The sequence below is a fragment of the Rhinoraja longicauda genome, chromosome 20 (assembly GCF_053455715.1).
Source record: "Rhinoraja longicauda isolate Sanriku21f chromosome 20, sRhiLon1.1, whole genome shotgun sequence".
Classification (NCBI taxonomy): Eukaryota; Metazoa; Chordata; class Chondrichthyes; order Rajiformes; family Arhynchobatidae; genus Rhinoraja; species Rhinoraja longicauda.
Window position 1 is genome coordinate 3,892,477 of NC_135972.1, and position 16,296 is coordinate 3,908,772.

Below are 16,296 nucleotides of genomic sequence, written 5' to 3' on the forward strand. Positions count from 1 at the left end.
CCAAATGGCCTCCTCCTGCACCTATTTTCTATGTTTCTAATTAACTAGAGAGTAGTGCTGAACTACTATCTACCTCATTGGTGACCCTCAGATTATCGTTGATCGGACTTTGCTGGCTTTACCTTGCACTAAACGTTATTCCCTTATCATGTATCTGTACACTGTGGATGGCTCGATTGTGATCATGTATTGTCTTTCTGCTGACTGGTTAGCACGCAACAAAAGCTTTTCACTGTACTTTTGTACATGTGACAATGAACAAAACTAAACTAAACATACCTAAGGTGGACAGTCAGAATGTTTATCCCAGGGTGGAAATGTAAAACACTTGGAAACAGAAAATTGGGTGTAGGAGTAGGGCATTTGGCCCTTCGAGCCAGCACCGCCAATCAAAATATGATCATGGCTGATCATCCTAAATCAGTACCCAGTTCCTGCTTTCTCCCCATATCCCTTGATTCCGTTAGCCCCAAGAGTTATATCTAATTCTCTCTTGAAAACATCCAGTGAATTGGCCTCAACTGCCTTCTGTGGCGGAGAATTCCACAGATTCACAACTCTCTGGGTGAAAAAGTTTTTCCTCATCTCGGTCCCAAATACCCGACCCCTTATTCTTTAACTGTGACCCCCTGGTTCTGGACACCCCCAACATTGGGAACATTTTTCCTGCATCTAGCTTGTCCAATCCCTTAAGAATTTTACATGTTTCTATAAGATCCCATCTCATCCTTCTAAATTCCAGTGAATACAAGCCATTCTTTCATCATATGTCAGTCCCACCATCCTGGGGAATTAACCTGGTGAACCTACGCTGCACTCCCTCAATAGCAATAATGTCCTTCCTCAAATTAGGAGACCAAAACTGCACACAATACAAGGGCCCTGTACAACTGCAGTAGGACCTCCTTGCTCCTATACTCAAATCCTCTCGCTATGATATTGCTGCAGAGGCAACTCAATAGACAATAGGTGCAGGAGGAGGCCATTCGGCCCTTCGAGCCATTGAAAGGAAAGAGTAATTGAAAGGAAAGAGAATGCCTGGACATTTTTCACAAGTTTCAGATCTTGTGCTGGGTCCCAAGTTGACATGGCATCGTGTGGAGACAGTGCCACCTGCAGGAGGCAATGATTTTCCCTGATTCGGTTTATTATTGTCACGTGTGCTGAGTTACAGCGAAGAGCTTTGTTTTGCAAGCTATCTGCTCAAATCAGATGATACTGTACACGAATACAATCAAGCTAAATTCATGTTCAACAGGTAGAGCAAAGGGGAAGATACAGAGTGAAGAATATAGTTCTTAGCATTGTAGCGCACCAGTTCCAGAGACAAAGTCCAATGTCCACGCCGACCAATGATCACATATACCTATCTTACACACGCTAGAGACAACGTTACAACTTACCGAAGACAATTAACCTACAAACCTACACATCCTTGGAGTGTGGGAGAAAACCGGAGCACCCGGAGAAAACGCACGCAGTCACTGGGAGAACGTACAAACTCCATACAGATGGCACCTGTAGTCAGGATCGAACCCGGGGCTTTGGCGCTGTGAGGCAGCAACTCTACCGCTGCGCCACCGTGCCGCCGTATATATACTTGTTCTATTTAATACATCTGTGATATTTATCCATATCTTTTATCTGGATATCTAGGATATTTTTAAGGGGTATTAACTTAATAGCTAGCATATAAACTGAAAGAAGTAGAAATGAATCTAGAGCTAGAAATGAAGCTGTAAAATGAATGATTCCCCTCTTAACTGCACAATATTAACACAGCGCCGGAGACCCGGGTTCCATCCCGACGACGGGTGCTGTCTGTATGGAGTTTGTACGTTCTCCCCGTGACCTGCGTGGGTTTTCTCCGGGATCTTCGGTTTCCTCCCACACTCCAAAGGCATTCAGGTTTGTAGGTTAATTGGCTTGGTATAAATGTAAAAATTGTCCCTAGTGTGTGTAGGATAGTGTTAGTGTTGTCGGTGCGGTCTCGGGACCAAGGGCCTGTTTCCTCACTGTATCTCTAAATTAAAAACTTGGACATTAATGCAAAGGTGATGAGAGGATGGAGCTACCATTTCAGCAGGCTGCACGAGACTTGGGTTCATCGTGTTTGCTGTGGTGGTGATTCTGATTGTGTGCCTGTGTCTGAGATTGTGCAGCAGTTGCTCACAGAGCCACCAGATGGCGTGGTGTTGGTGTTGACAGGTGTTTTGTGTGAACATAATATCTTTGACTGTATTGCCAGCTTGGTGCCCACGTATCAGAAGCCTTCATGAACAGACCAGGAGTGCACCAGGCACCCAGTCCCTGACCAACGGGCACCTCCTGGTCGTCCCATCCATGGGTGAGGCTGCAGTTCCCAAAATAACAGAGTGCGAGCAAGTTCTCGATCCTGAGTAGGGTTGCCAACTTCCTCACTCCCAAATACGGGACAAAGGGTGACGTCACCGCCCCGCGCCCCACGTGACCTCACCCAGCCAGCGGCCACGTGCTCCCGCTCCACCATTGGCGGCCGCCCCGGCTTCCTCCCACACGCCAAAGATGTGCAGTGTCCCACCTGCCTTTGCACCCATTTCTCCCCTTCCCCCATCCCTCGTTCTCTTCCACCTACATTCCTTCATCCAGCTTCACAATTGATACCTCTTCTATCCTGGATTTGCGCCCATTTCTCCCCTTCCCCCTCCCCTTGTTCTCTTCCACCTATATTCCTTCATCCAGCTTCACAATTGATACCTCTTCTATCCTGATCTTATATAGGATTTGTCTCTTCACCCCTGGCCTTTGTCCACCAATCTACCTATCAAACCTGTATCAACCTACCACTTGCCAGGCTTTCACCTGCCCCCACCTCTCTACCAGCCTTCCCCCAACTTACTACAATCAGCCTGAAGAAGAGTCCCGACTCAAAACATCACCTATCCATGTTCTCCAGAGGTGCTGCCTGATCCACTCAGTTAGTCCAGCACTTTGTGTCCTTCTTTTCCCCCCCCACTTTAGTTTAATTTAATTTCTGTGCACCTCTTCTTGCCCCCGTGACTTCTTACGCCGTGAATGACTCAGAGTGACACGGACTTTCTTTCGTGTATGAAAGGCTAAGGTTCCATCATATGTTCTGGAATTATAGGGTAAGGTATTTTATTTGCCGGCTTGTAGTTTCAGATTTCACAAATTTGACTGTCGGAGTGCTGAAGGGAAGGGCGTGATGCTCCAAACGACGTTTCTTCATATCACAGCTCGAGAGGTGAATACTTGCCCAAAAGAGAGATGTTCTCTTGAGTGCCTTGGGACTAGTCTGACTGGGCCCTGTACTACATCATTGTAATGAGTCAGTTGCAGGATCTACACCTCATCCTGCCTCGGCAAGGCCAGCAGCATAATCAAGGACCAGACTCACCTCAGCCACTCCCTCTTCTCCCCTCTCCCATCAGGCAAGAGGTACAGAAGTGTGAGAACGCACACCTCCAGATTCAGGGACAGTTTCTTCCTGGCTGTTATCAGGCAGCTGAACCATCCTACCACAACTACAGAGCTGAACTACTATCTACCTCATAGGTGACCCTAGGACTACCCTTGATTGGACTCTTCTGGCTTTACCTATCTGTACACTGTGAATGGCTTGATTGTAATTATGTATTGTCTTTCTGCTGACTGGATCGCACGCAACAAAAGCTTTTCACTGTACCTCGGTACACGTGCCAATAAACTACACTGAGTTAAGGAAGGCTGGAGAAACAAGGAACTGCATTTGCTGGCTTACAAAAAACATCTACAAAGTGCTGGAGTAACTCAGCAGATCAGGCAGCATCTGTGGAGGAGGTGTAGGTTTGGTTTATTATTATCACGTGTACTGAGACACAGAAAGCTTTGTTTAACATGCTATCTAAATTGTTCATGTAGTCCACAACCTTGTTAGACTCAACTACAAAGAATTGTAGCGCCCCAGTTCCACAGACAAAGTCCAATGTCCGCAATGGGGTAGAGGTGAATGGGACAGTACCCTAGCTTATGGAAGGGCCGTTCAGAAGCCTGATAACAGAGGGGAAGAAGCTGTTCGTGAGTCTGGTGGTGCGCGCTTTCAAGCTTCTGTATCTTCTGCTGGACGGGAGCGGGGAGAAGAAGGAATGACCGGGGTGGGACAAGTCTTTGATTATGTTGGCTGCTTTCTCGAGGCAGCGTGAAGTGTAGATGGAGTCAATGGTGGGGAGTGTGGTGTGTGTGATGGGATGGACTGGCCTACATCTACAATGGTGGGGAGTGTGGTGTGTGTGATGGGATGGACTGGCCTACATCTACAATGGTGGGGAGTGTGGTGTGTGTGATGGGCTGGGCTACATCCACAACTCTCTGCAATTTCTTGCAGTCTTGGGTAGAGCTGTGCCCAAACCAAGCTGTGATGCATCCTGACTGTTTGGTGCATCTGTAGACGTGTGTGAGAGTCACTGGAGACATGCTGAATCCCCTCAGTCTGAGGAGGTCCAGGTGTCAGTGCCCTCTTGGCTGTGGCATCAATGTGGTTGCTCCACGACAGATCATTGGTAATATTAACACCAAGGAACTTGAACCATTTCCACTTCAGCAACATGGATGCTGTTTGGGGCACGTACTTACTGAAGTTGATCACTGGAGTAACTCAACAGGTCAGGCAGCATCTCTGGAGAAAAGGAATGGGTGACATTTCAGGTTGAGACCCTTCACACTTCAACGATACAGTGCAGAAACAGGCCCTTCAGCCCATCGAGTCTGCGCCGACCAGCGATCACCCCGTATACAAATCTACACACACACACACACGAGGGACAATTTTACAACTTACCGAAGCCAATTAACCTACAACCCTGTATGTTTTTGGAGTGTGGGAGGAAACCAGAGCTCCAGGAGAAAGGCCACTCAGTCTTGAGGAGCACATAGTCAGGATGGAACCCGGATCTCCGGCGCTGTGAGGCAGCAATGCTACTGCTGCACCACCGTGCCACCCACTGCTTTGAATGCAGCCTGATGCTTCCCCAGGTGCGAAACTCTGTGCCCAGGACTGTACTGATGCTGCAGGCCAGCTTTGTGGGGAAACGTTGCATTCCAAGGACCTCCTGCAGTTTGTGGGGTTGAAAACAAAACGCTCTTTTATCACTGTACGTAAAACTACGCAAAACAAAAGGGATGACATCATTCCGGACTGTTTGTGGTCCCATTAATTGCCTGTAAATCGTGTCGGCAAATCCAATCACAAGGTGTTACAGATGCTGGAAGCTGGAGTCTGAAGAAGGGTCCCGACCCCAAACATCACCTGTCCATTCTCTTCACGGACGCTGCCCGACCTGCTGAGTTCTACCAGCACCCTTGCTGAAAGAGTTTCGGGACTGAAAGGGTTAAGAGTGTAAGTGCAGAGGAGCATGTCCGAGCATGTCCTAACATGAAGGGCTTTGTTTCAAGGGTCTGACGGTGAAGAGGTCTGGGACATTAGCTCTGCTCAACAACCAGAACTCTGTCGTCTCTTTGTGCTCTGGTTTATGTCATTCACATGTTTAAACTGTAATGTTGTATTCTCAATGTTTTAATGTTTTATGCTTTATTCTTCATTGTTTACTGTATGTTCGTGTTGTTACTTGCGAGTGGAGCACCAAGGCACATTCCTTGTATGTGCACATACTTGGCCAATAAACTTATTCATTCTTTGGATCGGGGCTTTGTGTGGGACCACGAGGGACAGTGACTATGTGGCCATGCTCGGGGTTGCTCTCCCACACCCGCATGCCTGAATAAAAAGGTATTGTTACTTTCTTAAGGGGCCTAATGTGGGCGGCACGGTGGCGCAGCGGTAGAGTTGCTGCCTTACAGTGAATGCAGTGCTGTAGACTCAGGTTCGATCCTGACTACGGGCGCCGTCTGTATAGAGTTTGTACGTTCTCCCCGTGACCTGCGTGGGTTTTCTCCGAGATCTTCGGTTTCCTCCCACACTCCAAAGACGTACAGGTATGTAGGTTAATTGGCTGGGCAAATGTAAAAATTGTCCCTAGGGTGTAGGATAGTGTTAATGTGCGGGGATCGCTGGGCGGCGCGGACCCGGTGGGCCGAAGGGCCTGTTTCCGCGCTGTATCTAATGTGGTTTGTTGTCTGACAGCGCGGATAGAACCTTAACATTGTGTTTTGGCCAAATGGGAGATGTCTTGTACATATGAACTATGTTGCAAATATTTCATGTAAGCAAGACTTTTTTGTTTGATAAATAATTTTAATGGCAAAGAAAATTTAAGGACCAAAACGACCTTCTTCCAGGTGCCCCGTCCATTAACTGAAGTCCACACTAATATCAGAAAAAACAGTGGAACAGGAAGGATAAATTATGACATTCATTGTAAACGAGTCCCACGCAGGTTTTATATAAAAAACAACAATTCAAAGTGGCAATCAATGATTGGAGTTTGGAGTAAGTGTTTCAGCTTAGTTTTGCAACAATATGTCACCATTCTGGAGTGGATTCAGCGTTCATAAGTTCTAGGAGCAGAATTAGGCCATTCGGCCCATCTTGTCTACTCCTCCATTCAATCATAGCTGATCTATCTCTCCCCCCTAACCCCATTCTCCTGCCTTCTTCCCATAACCCCTGACTATTTGGATAGTCAGAAACAATCTGATTTCTCATTGTAGTATAAGAAAATAACTGCAGATGCTGGTACAAATCAAAGGTATTTATTCACAAAATGCTGGAGTAACTCAACAGGTCAGGCAGCATCTCGGGAGAGAAGGAATGGGTGATGCTTTGGGCGAGACCCGAAACGTCATCCATTCCTTCTCTCCCGAGATGCTGCCTGACCTGCTGAGTTACTCCAGCATTTTGTGAATAAATGATTTCTCATTGTAATGGTCTCCAAGAGGGAAAGTCTCACATTGTTTGGTTTATGTTTCCAATAGTGGGAGAGTCTAGGACCAGAGGTCACAGCCTCCGAATATAAGGACGCACCTTTAGGAAGGAGATGAGGAGGAATTCCTTCAGTCAGAGGGCGGTGAATCTGTGAATGGAAATACTTGACTTGATGTGACTCACTTTCGTTGCACTTTTTAAAATATATATACAGCATCTTAGGTGCAAAGCTCATTTATTATATTAGTTTTTATTGGTTTTTATTGATATTGGTACTTATTGTGTTGGTTCCTATGTTTGTGCGATTGTTTTTGGAAGATTTGCACTGTCGCGCTGTTTCAGATGTAGCACTTCTAATTTTGTTGTACTGTTAGTACATTGACAATAAAGGCATGTTATTATTGTTATTATTATTATCTGTGGGATTCTTTGCCACAGAGGGCAGTGGAGGCCAAGTCAGTGGATATTTTTTAAGGCAGAGATAGATAGCTTCTTGTTTGGTACGGGTGTCAGGGGTTATGGGGAGAAGGCAGGGGAATGGGTTTAGGAGGGAGAGATAGATCGGCCATGATTGAATGGCGGGGTAGACTCAATGGGCCGAATGGCCTAATTCTGCTCCTACCACTTATGAACCTATGTAGCTTATGTTCATTATGTACCAGGGTGGTGCAGCAGTAGAGTTGCTGTCTCACAACAGCAGATACCCAGGTGCAGTCTGTGTGGGGTTTGTACGTTCTCCCCGTGACCTGCGTGGGTTTTCTCCGGGAGCTCCGGTTTCCTCCCACACTCCGATGACGTGCAGGTTTGTAGGTTAATTGACTTTGGTTAAACCTGTAAATTGTCCCTAGTGTGTGTAGGATAGCGTTAGTGTGTGGGGATCACTGGTCGGCATGGACTCGATGGGCCGAAGGGTCTGTTTCTACGCCTATTTTTCTAAACTGAACCTAAAATCAAAAATTTTAAAATGTGAAAATGAGACTGGGGACCTTGCCGATGGGCTTGTGGGCGGAGGGAGCCTGCTTTCCCCGGGCTGGCTTTGCTGTCTTGTTTCAGTGGCTCTGAATGACCAGCCTGAGAGAGAGTTGCAAACTCTCAATCTTAGAAGACTGAGGGAGGATCTTATAGAAACTTACAAAATTCTTAAGGGGTTGGACAGGCTAGATGCAGGAAGATTGTTCCCAATGTTGGGGAAGTCCAGAACAAGGGGTCACAGTTTAAGGATAAGGGGGAAGTCTTTTAGGACCGAGATGAGAAAGTTTTTTTTCACACAGAGTGGTGAATCTGTGGAATTCTCTGCCACAGAGGGTAGTTGAGGCCAGTTCATTGGCTATATTTAAGAGGGAGTTAGATGTGGCCCTTGTGGCTAAAGCGATCAGGGGGTATGGAGAGAAGGCAGGTACAGGATACTGAGTTGGATGATCAGCCATGATCATATTGAATGGCGGTGCAGGCTCGAAGGGCCGAATGGCCTACTCCTGCACCTATTTTCTATGTTTCAAACATAACAACCCAGAAATGAAACCGAGCTGCCCGCTCAACTAGTTTGTTCAGAGTAGAAAGATGGGAGCATTGTAGCAATTGCAAAGCCTACACTGGGGAGCTAGGATAGCTGCAGGCATTCATGTTAACCCAATATGCTCTTTGTCCTCGGGATAATGGGGGGAAATATTGCTTCTGTCAAGGGGGGGGAGACCTGAGAGATTGGTGGAGAGATACTGCTAGCAAGTCACAAAGCACACGAGCAGAACCCGAGCTGGAGGCTTCTAATTGCAGATGTGACGTGCCTGGGACCAAGGAATCTGTGTTTATTGTAGTTTTGTTTTGTGCCCCCGGTAGATTTGGAGAGGGAACAAGGGTTGCTGTGGTTACGAGCCTGCTCTGTGGCAGCTGGTGACTGGTTCAATGGGAAGAAGTCAGTGGAGGTCAAGGGAGGGGAAGTGTGGGAACGGGGGGAAGGAGCTGGGAGAGACGTCAGAGGCAGTGAGATCTGGCAGTCAGGGGGGAGAGAGAGAGATAGGAGAGAGAGAGAGAAAGAGTGAGGAAGAGAGAGAGAGGAGAGAGAAAGAGGGAGGGAGAGAGAGAGGAGAGAGAAAGAGGGAGGGAGAGAGAGAGGAGAGAGAAAGAGGGAGGGAGAGAGAGAGGAGAGAGAAAGAGGGAGGGAGAGAGAGAGAGGGGGAGAGAGAGAGGGAGGGAGAGAGAGAGAGAGAGAGGGAGAGAGAGAGAGAGAGAGGGAGGGAGAGAGAGGGAGAGAGAGGGGAGAGAGGGGAGAGAGAGGAGAGAGAGAGGGAGAGAGGGAGGGAGAGAGAGGGAGAGAGAGTGAGAGAGAGAGAGGGGAGAGAGAGGGGAGAGAGAGGGGAGAGAGAGAGAGAGAGGGGAGAGAGAAGAGAGAGAGAGGGGGAGAGAGAGGGAGGGAGAGAGAGAGAGAGAGGGAGGGAGAGAGAGGGAGGGAGAGAGAGAGAGAGGAGCTGTAGAAAGAGCAGAGAGAAGGATTCCTACTGCTGCCTCATATCATGGATTGTGTCCCTCGACCTCTTGTAGTGTGAGGGGGCTTTAAGGTGGAGGTGCGTGTCTCCTCGCCCCCTCCCTCCTACCCCCTCCCTCCCTCCTACCCCCTCCCTCCCTCCTACCCTCCCAAGAAAGGTTTTGCTGGAAGAAGCACAGACAAATGCTGGCAGAGCAGCTACATGCTACAGCAATGAGTCGAGAGTGGAGATCTGCAGCAGACTGTAAGGTAGGGGCATTGTTACATTAGCTAACAAATATCCTTTCCCCCCCCCCCCCCTCCCCTCCCCACCCCTCCCCACCCACCCCCTTCTCTCTGCTTTGCCTGTTTTGGATTATCCAATCTATACGAGAAAAAAAAATAGCAGAACTGATTTACAAAGAAGTCCACTCCACTATTTCAGGGAGCTGGGGGGAATGTTGTGACCATCTCAGAGAAACCCTCCTCCTGCCCAGATTGTTAACATTCTATATTGTTTTATGAATCTGTTATTTTTAATCCGCTGCATTTCTGAGACGGGACGGGGGGGGGCTGTTGTGTATTTCTGTGTGACCCACGGACAACCCTTGCTTCCTGTTGAATAAGTGTGTGTTATCTGCAAGGCTGTTGTATTAAAGTTGAACTCCCTGCCCACCGCCACCTCTTGCACCGCTCTCTGAAAGGCTGCTGTCACTTATTTGTGTTTGATGCATTTTCCAAATCCTCTCCCTCCCCTGGGGTTCCTCTCTCCCTTACTCTGAGATATCTGGTGTTTTGTTTCATTGGTGTTGGTGTGTGATGTGTAGCTTTAAGTCCCTTGTTCCACCGAGCCACATGGCAGGGAATTGTGTTCAGACATCCATGAGCTCATAGCTAAAGAGAAAAATCTGGCCGTTCTAGTGAAAGATTTTGAGGCACGAATCCCACTACGACTCTGGCATTTTACTTTTTCTATATTCAATCGGTTTGCGTTTAGCTTTATTGTTATTGTCACGTGTACAGAGGTACTGTGCAAAACTTTGTCTTGCATGCTGGCCAATCTGATCAGATAATCACAAAATGTTGGAGTAACTCAACGGGACAGGCAGCATCTCTGGAGAGAAGGAATGGGTGACGTTTCGGGTCGAGACCCTTCTACAACCAGCATCTGTAGTTCTTTCTTACACTGATCAGAAAATCAATCGGTTTACGTTTAGGTTTATTATTGTCGCGTGTACCGAGGTACAATGAAAAGCTTTGTCGTATATGCTGCCCAATCTGATCAGATAATACTGTACATGAATACAATCAAACTCGAGTTCAATAGGTAGAACAAAGGGGAAGATACAGAGTGCAGAATATAGTTCTCAGCATTGTAGCGCATCAGTTCCACAGACAAAGTCCAATGTCCACAATGGGGTAGAGGTGAATCGGACAGTACCCTAGCTTATGGAAGGGCCGTTCAGAAGCCTGATAACAGAGGGGAAGGAGCTGTTCCTGAGTCTGGTGGTGCGCGCTTTCAAGCTTCTGTACCTTCTGTCGGACAGGAGCGGGGAGAAGGTGGAATGGCCGGGGTGGGACAGGAACAAGTCTTTGATTGTGTTGGGTTTAATACCACAGGCGTGGGGCCACCGAGTCAGATTGTAGCAGATTGTTAGTCTCGCACCTTGCATTCAGATGAACATTTGTCATCTGCACAATGGAGAAACGCCAGCACAGAAGAATATTACATTTCAAAGGCATTCACGATTAGCCAACCTGCGCTCCAGATTGAAGCTGCAATCCAGGATGTATCTATCAGTGTAATTAAAGGCTGTCACACAAACTCTCGTTGTATTTAGAAAGCAAGGTCTCCTCGATGCTGGGTTTGAACCTGAAGCAGTTGCCATCGGCTGAACCCTTGGTTTGCTTTCTCTAGGACGTCGGAGGTTGAGGGAAGACCTTGTAGAAGTGTACAAAATTGAGGCATAGATAGGGTAGACAGTCAGAACCTTTTTTTCCCCAGGGTTGACATGTCAAAGGCAAGACCTTTCAGTTGACAGAGGCGAATCTTGAAGGAGATGTGTGGGACAAATTTGTGTATGAAGGAACTGCAGATGCTGGTTTAAATCGAAGGTAGACACAAAATGCTGGAGTTACTCAGCGGGACAGGCAGCATCTCTCTCTGGAGCTTCTGCCCTGAGCTGCTGCCTGACCCGCTGAGTTACTCCAGCATTTTGTGCCTACCCGTGGGACAAGTTTATTTTACAATCAGGGTGGCAGGTGCCAGGAACATACTGCCAGGGGTGGTGGTGGAGGAGGCAGATTTGTGGTGACATTTTGGATAGGCAAGTGTATATGGAGAGGCTTTAGTTTAGTTTATCCTCATTTGTACCGCGGCACTGTGAAAAGCTTTTTTGTTGCGTGCTATCCAGTCAATGGAAAGACAATACATGATTACAATTGAGCTGTCCACAGTGTACATATACAGGATAAGGGGAATAACGTTTGGTGCAAGATAAGTACAGTAAAGTCAGATTAGTCTGAGGGTCTCCAATGAGGTAGATGGGAGGTCAGGACCACTCTCTAGCTGGTGATAGAATGGTTCAGTTGCCCGATGACAGCTGGGAAGAAAGTATCTCTGCCTCAGAAGGCAGTGGAGGCCAATTCTCTGGATGCTTTCGAGAGAGAGTTAAATAGAGCTCTTAACGATAGCGGAGTCAAGGGATGTGGGGAGAAGGCAGGAACAGGGTATGATCAGCCATGATCACAGTGAATGGCGGTGCTGGCTCGAAGGGCCGAATGGCCTCCTCCTTTTGTCTATTGTCCCATCATTGATATGGGTCATGTGCGGACAGAGATGAGTTTCTCTTGGCATCATGTTTGGCTCGGACATTGTGGGCTGAAGGGCCTGTTCGTGTGCTGTACTGGGCTTGAGGGGATGATGATGGGGCCAAGGCAGGGATATGACCTCCTGACTGGGCTCTCGTCTACCACCTGGCCCAGTTGCGTCTATCCACACCAATATTGGTAGGAATGCCGTCTGTAAAGATTGTGTGAAGAGTAAGTCCGGTATCTGACTAGAGGCAGTTTTCATTATGTTGTTTGGCACTACAAGTGCAAGTCAGGGTTCGGCAGAGCTGTCAATGGCAATGGACCTCCACTCCACCTCAATCTGAGTTAGAACAAGGCCCGGTGCAATACACAGAGTGCTGGAGGAGCTCAGCGGGTCAGGCAGCATCTGTGGAAGGGAGGGAGGGACGGATAGACGATGTTTCGGGTCGGAATCCTTCATCAGACTGATGGAGTGGGGAGGAGGAAGCTAGAAAAGAGAGGTGGGGGTGGGGCGAGTGATAGGTGGATGCAGGTGAAGGGGTTGGGTGGCAGATGGGATGAGGAAGTGACAAAAGCTAGAGGTGAAAAGGCAACAAAAGGGTGTCCGATGGGGAGAGGAATGAAATGTAAAGCTGGAGGAGGGATCTAGGTGGAAGGGGACAGGGGGAGGGGATAGAAGGAATAAGAGGGAAATGAGGGATTCCAAGATGGTGGCAAGTATATAAAGGGGGGGAAGGGAACAGGGAGACGAGGGGGGGGGGGGGTGCATCGAGTGCTTACTGGGGTATGAAGATTGGGGAGATCAATGTTCATACCGCTGGGGTGTAAGCTACCCAAGCGGAATATGAGGTGCTGTTCCTCCAGTTTGTGCTGGGCCTCAATCTGGCAATGGAGGAGGCCCAGGACAGAAAGGACAGTGTGGGAATGGGAGGGGAAGTTAAAATGGTTAGCAACTGGGAGATCCAGCAGGCCAAACCAGAATGCAAATGTCCTTCGAAACAGCCGCTGATTCTGCGCCTGCTGTCAGCCAAGTTACCAGGGCCAATTCGGGAACGCCAAATGCAAAAGATGAGGTTGAAAGAGAAGCAAATGAACCTCTGTCTTACCCAGAAGGGTTCTTGGGGTCTCAAGATGGAAGCGAGGCAGGAGGTGTGGGGTCAGGTGCTGCATCTCCTGCGGTTGCAGGGGAAAGTACCTGGGGAGGGGGGGAAGGGAGGGAAAGGATGAGAAGGGGTTGTGGAGAGAGTGGTCTCTGTGGAGCGTGCGGGCAGGAAGCTGTGACTGGTGGTGGGAGGTGGTGGAAATGTCAGCTAATGGTACATTGTGTGCCGAGGCTGGTGGGATGGAAGGTGAGAACTAGGGGAGCCCTCTCCTTGGTCTCTCTCGGGGGGCGGTGGAGCGAGAGGTGAGCTGTGGGAGACAGAGGAGACATCGGTTCACTTCAGTTTAGTTTATCGTCCTGTGTGCCGAGGTACAGTGAAAAGCTTTTGTTGCGTGCTGACCAGTCAGCGGAAAGCCAATACACAATTGCACCGGGCCATCTACAGTGTACAGATACGTGAGAGAGATTTTAGAAAGTGGAACGATGGTAATCTGCGACTGCAGATCTGCCACTGAGGGCGAGCAGACAAATAGTCACCTGGGCTGGGGGCAACGCTGGAAACATAACGTGGGTGAGGCATCCACCCAGAACAGAACAGCAGGGGGGAATCCACATGGACTGCATTTTACACGAGGCTGCAGATGCTGGAATACTGAGTGAAAAACAAACGGGCGGTCACGGTGGCGCAGCGGTAGAGTTGCTGCCTTACAGCGAATGCAGCACCGGAGACCCGGGTTCCATCCCGACTACGGGCGCTGTCTGTACGGAGTTTGTACGTTCTCCCCGTGACCTGCATGGGATTTCTCCGAGATCTTCGCTTTCCTCCCACACTCCAAAGACGTGCAGGTTTGTCAGTTACTTGGCTTGGTGTATGTGTAAAAATTGTCCCTAGTGCGTGTGTAGGATAGTGTCAATGCGCGGGGATCACTGGTCGGCACGGACTCGGTGGGCCGAAGGGCCTGTTTCCACGCTGTATCTCTAAACTAAACTATACTAAGTGAGTGTTGGAGGTGAATGTTTTTCTGCCTGTAGAGAAACAGTTACTTGATATTGTAGAGTTGAGCACTGAGTGTAGAGGGCCATACCCTCGGCAGCAAGACGTGGGGATGATTCAGCTGTTGTGTTGGGCTTGTGACAACCAGCGGAGGAGGCCACAAGCAGAGGTCAGCGTGGGAGTGGGGTGTAAAATTAACGTGATGGCCAACTGCAGTGTGGGTCACCCTTCTACACTGACCACACGTACTGTGTATTGGTTTATTGTTGTTACGTGTACCATGATGTTTGGTTTAGTTTATTGTCACGTGTACAGTGAAAAACATTTGTTGCATGCTGACCAGTCAGCGGAAAGACCATACATGATTACAATCGAACCAGCCACAATGTACAGATACATGATACATTGTTTAATACAAGGTAAAGTCCGATTGAAGTTAGTCCGAGGGTCACCAATGGGGTAGATAGCAGCTTAGGACCGTTCTCTAGTTGGTGATAGGATGACTCAGTTGCCTGATAACAGCTGGGAAGAAACTGTCCCTGAATCTGGAGGTGTGCGTTTTCTCACTTCTGTACACTTGCCTGATGGGAGTGACCCTAGTGAGACTGGTCCTCGATTATTCTGCTGGCCTTGCCGAGGCAGCGTGAGGTGTAGATGGAGCCAATGGAAGGGAGGTTGGTTTGTGTGATGGTCTGGGCTGCTGGCCTTGCCGAGGCAGTGTGAGGTGTAGACGGAGTCAATGGGAGGGAGGTTGGTTTGAGTGATGGTCTGGGCTGCGCCCACAATTCTCTGCAAATGAAAGATAAGATACAGTGAAAACAGATACTGTGATAAACCTTTTTTTGCATGCCATCAAATCAAATCAACTATTACTATATATGAATACCATCAATCCATGCACAAGTACAACAGGTGGAATTAAGGGAAGATTATCCAGAAGCCTAATATGGTGTTGCAGCTGAAGAGTAAGTGCAGAGTTTTTTAAAGTGTGAAGGTCGCAATTAGATAGGTTGGAAGATCAGGACTATAGTCGAACTTATGGAAGGGTAATTCAGAAGGCTGATAACTGAGGGGAGGAAGCTGTTCCTGAATCTGGTGGTGCATGTTTTCAATCTTTTGTATCTTCTGCCCAATAGGAGTGAGGAGAAGAGGAGATGCAGGTAGGGTGAGCGAGGTGTGTAATGTAGTTGCCCAATCCACATTGGTTTCTCCGCTGTCATGAGGAGTCAATGTAGTGGGACATGTTGGGGATGTGGAAACAGATGGGTGCTTCATCTGGAAAGGCCTTTTGGGTTTCTGAATGTGGGAAGTGAAAGGAAAGATGTTGCATCTCATGGTGGCATCTGGAGGATGTTTTGAGTAGGTTTTGGTTGATGAGTACTTTGAAGAATCTTCAATCTGAAACATTAACTCCGTTTCTTTTGCCACAGATGCTGCCTGACCTGCTGAACATTTTCTGTTTAGATTTCAGATTTCTAGCATCTGCAGTCTCAATTGTTTTTCTTTTCTTTACTCGGCATGACATGGACAAAATGGTGGCGTAGCGGTAGAGTTGCTGCCTCACAGCGCCAGAGACCCGGGTTCCATCCTGACTACGGGTGCTGTCTGTACGGAGTTTGCACGTTCTCCCCGTGACCACGCGGGTTTTCTCCGAGATCTTCGGTTTCCTCCCGCACTCCAAAGACGTACGGGTTTGTCGGTTAATTGGCTTGGTATAAATGTAAATTGTCCCTAGTGTGTTAGTGTGCGGGGATCGCTGGTCGGCGCGGACTTGTTGGGCCAAAGGGCTGTTACCGCACTGTATCTCTAAAACAAAAAACTAAAATTTGCCTTTTGAAAGGAAATGATTCTCCACAAAACTTAAATCATTAAAATATTTCTGATACAATTAAATCCTTTGTCGACAATGACTTTGACATTGTGTGCAGCTGGTAACTTGTTAAAAGTAACCACTAATTCTTGTGATGTTACAGATTAAGTATAATGATTGTCAGTGAAAGGAATCCATCATTAAATAATTTGCACTGAAAAATGTTCTAAGGAGATGAATGGGGATGCAACTCACT

General features: G+C 48.0%; 1 protein-coding gene across 2 annotated transcripts in view; it reads left to right on the forward strand.

Annotated features, from left to right (window-relative positions):
- The first annotated feature begins 9,314 nt into the window (after positions 1 to 9,314).
- Positions 9,315 to 16,296, forward strand: part of LOC144603505 (DENN domain-containing protein 2A) — an 86,298-nt gene continuing 79,316 nt past the window's right edge. For both annotated transcript variants that reach the window (XM_078416774.1, XM_078416776.1), the window contains exon 1: positions 9,315 to 9,590. The gene's annotated coding sequence lies outside the window, so the exon portion shown is untranslated. The remainder of the gene's footprint in view (positions 9,591 to 16,296) is intronic.